Source organism: Sycon ciliatum, chromosome 7 (genome assembly GCF_964019385.1).
Source record: "Sycon ciliatum chromosome 7, ocSycCili1.1, whole genome shotgun sequence".
Classification (NCBI taxonomy): domain Eukaryota; kingdom Metazoa; phylum Porifera; class Calcarea; order Leucosolenida; family Sycettidae; genus Sycon; species Sycon ciliatum.
Window position 1 is genome coordinate 32,064,028 of NC_088649.1, and position 3,175 is coordinate 32,067,202.

Consider the following 3,175-nt stretch of genomic DNA (forward strand, 5'->3'; position numbering starts at 1 on the left):
TCCACGAAAGAAAGGTAAGGAAATTGTCGTCTTCGCGACACCCTTCGGATTATTTAGTGGGGCATTGTGGGCCAAGGATATTTTTTCTTTTTCTTTACAACTGTCCCCAGGTACTGAGACGGCGCTGATATCCTAGGAGTTCTGTTAGTGCAAAATGCCAGGTTACTGACTTATGGCGAGGTTTGTCCACCCAAAAATATGGGAGATTTCTTGGATAACATACACACATAATACAGTGAATGGTATTGCAGTGGGCATCCGAAACGGTTGAACCAAACAAATATGGTATGATACCTAGAGGCTAGGCACACAAAAATCACTCAGGAATTGGACGCAAGTCCCGGGACCTTGGTGCGTCATTACACCCGGACATTGAATGTTTGCCGGCACACGGCTTTTGCTCCACCACTTCATACAAGTTTACGCACTCACTCAATTCGAAAGACTGGAACGAGACCAAACCGAATGTGACAACTAAGAGCGAGTTGTGCATTTGTTGGAACAACGTTCGGGCATTGCGAGAAGGATATCAGCAGGGTCCAACAATGGCAGCAACAGCACCAGGTGATTATGGAGTACCAAGGAGCTTGTATCATGCACATTACAGTGAGCAACAAGAGAAACCGTACTGTGGTACGTGAAATCAGAGCCTGGGCAGGATGATCGACACTGTACACTGTGCTACAGCGCCTCAATTGTGCGAGAGAAAACAAACAGACCAGCAAGCACAGATCATGAACTGGTACACAACATTGACAAAGCACAAACCGCACAGCAAAGTTACAGGGCATAGCCGAGCGTTTTGTTGCCAATGAATTGCTTGAGAAGGGAGCAGTGTTCCTTGTAACATTGCATGGAGTAAACGAGAACGCAGAGTCAGAACCAGGCGTAACAAGGCAAGACGGCTACTGTACAGGGGCAGGCTTGACGATCACTTGCATACTCGCAATTTTGGTACAACCAGGAAATTAGGCATCACGTCATACCGAAGTGGCTTCAACACGCTACATTGCATTCATAGCTGTACGGTGAACCTGTTACACGAGCTTCTGTGAAACAGACAGCATGCCAATGACCTGCAAGCACCAACAAATGCAGCCGGTAAAACAAACGCAGCCGGTAAAACAAACGCTACATAACTGCCCAACATAAACTTGTACATGCTGATGAGAAGCAAGAATGTGCTTGATGTTGGAAGTTATGCTCGCATATTCAAAAACATGCATGGAAAAACATCAATGACATTGTTCACGAATACAACAGAAACATCATACAGGGAGAGTAAGTAATCCTTCCTCCGTTTTGTATACGCGCACGCGCGCGCGTGTGGTAGATAAATCCGTTTGGCATGACTTTCGATCGAGGTTGCGTTCACCGTAGAGATAGGTGAACTCGAAGCCAACACCTCTCACTTTCGCTCTACTGCCCCTTTGGGGCCGATGCGATCCTTGTGCTAAGTTGTGGTAGTGGCTCAACAGAACAGGACAGGTGTGTGTGTGTGTGCACACGCGCGGGTGCGCGCATGTGTGTGTGTGTGTGTGTGTGTGTGCGTGCGTGTGTATGTGTAAGTGTGGTTTCTGAACTTTTCTCACAATCGTATAAGTTTCAAATTTTCGTGAAAACCCAGCTACACTGTGACCGGTACAATCGCATGTCGTTTACTAGTATCGGGCGGTCAGTCACATGGCATGTCGGGTATCCAACAGCACCGCACTGACAGCTTATAGACCTTATATTTAGTATTTATAGTCCTACTTCAAGTAAATGTAGACAGTCAGCATCATGAAAGTTGCCATTACGTAGAGTTAAATACAAGCCAGTCTCTAGAGATGAGCACGACTGTCTCAGGGTAATACTAGTGATAAATACAGGTACTTCGAAGTACTGTCTTTTTTATCTGTTAAGTTAACACAAGATGGCTTTGTAGCTTCAGTCGTCCAGAATATTCATTTTATTCCGCGGTTGCCGCATAATCGACACGCAACTGTACTTGTGCAAATCTCCAAACGCTACGTAATTGGCCGACATTTACTTGTCCACGGTGATGAGAAGCACGGCTCCTAATTTTTAAATCATGAAAGGATTACATATGCAGGTACATGCATACAATGTGCACTATCCTGAAGTCGTGCGCAAATATTCAAAATCATTCACCGAACACAGAGAGGCGCACATACCGTAAAGTACCGCGAGAGCGCCCCACCTTGATTTTGCTGCGACAGATTTATATAATACAGCCAGGGAAAGGAAAATCGTGTGGCAGAGTGCAACGAAGTTCGTACGGTGTGAGCAACTTAGTGTACTAAGGTCACACTAAGCAGGTTTTTGTGTGGAGCTCGTGTCCGCTCGAAGGCACAGATTGTCTGCAGAACGTGCAATATGTGTACAAAAATCGTGTCGTATAACCTACAGACCGGAGACCACCCCCACAATACGACCCCGAAAGGACGAGATGGTGGGGCGCTCTGGCGGTACTTTACGGTACATGTAAATACGAAGGAACCACATGCGCAGCAAGGAGATTAGTCATTACTTTACTTATGAGTTGATGGATAGAAGTTTCCTTTCAGCTGACCATTACCACTCATGAAAGCAATAGTGAGTGCTGTTGTTCTGATTCACAGGTATATATTCGGCACTTAGCGCAATGTGTTTTCGAAGCTAGGCACACGATTTGCATGAGGAAATCATGCAAAGATGTGGCATAAGGCCCTACAAACATGACCTAGGTAAAGGGATGCTATTATTTGCATTTGCAGTACTTTGCCATAGGATAATTTGTGTATGATTGTGTTGATCAATTTCACATAATTTCACGACAGGTCATAGTTTATTTAGTGGGGTGTTGTGGGCCAAGGATCTACGACCATGTCTTTTGCATTTCGAACAAGTAGACACTTTCAACAATTCATACAAAAAATGCCTTCAGTGCAAAACATACCGTTCGGACACACCAGGCAGTCCTTTCCAGCCTTGATTTTCAAGTGCAGACGTATCCACGATGACCTTCGAGTGAACTGCGGCTTGGAACACTTTGAATACGAACCACACACTCAAACTAACTAGACCACCGCATAGCTAGTGTATTCACGGAGCCAAAGAAGTCTCCTTCTGCCCCCACAGGGTCTTGGTTAGTTCTCTAGAAGGGACGAGAGCCATACCTAAATTCAATAAA

At 45.4% G+C, this 3,175-nt stretch overlaps 1 long non-coding RNA gene across 1 annotated transcript; it reads right to left on the minus strand.

Moving 5' to 3' along the window:
• Window positions 1-372: 372 nt before the first annotated feature.
• Window positions 373-3,175, minus strand: LOC135821336 (uncharacterized). The gene is made up of 2 exons (XR_010554333.1): window positions 2,942-3,175; window positions 373-1,076 (listed from the first exon to the last, which is right to left on the minus strand). It is a non-coding gene; the product is annotated as an uncharacterized LOC135821336 (long non-coding RNA).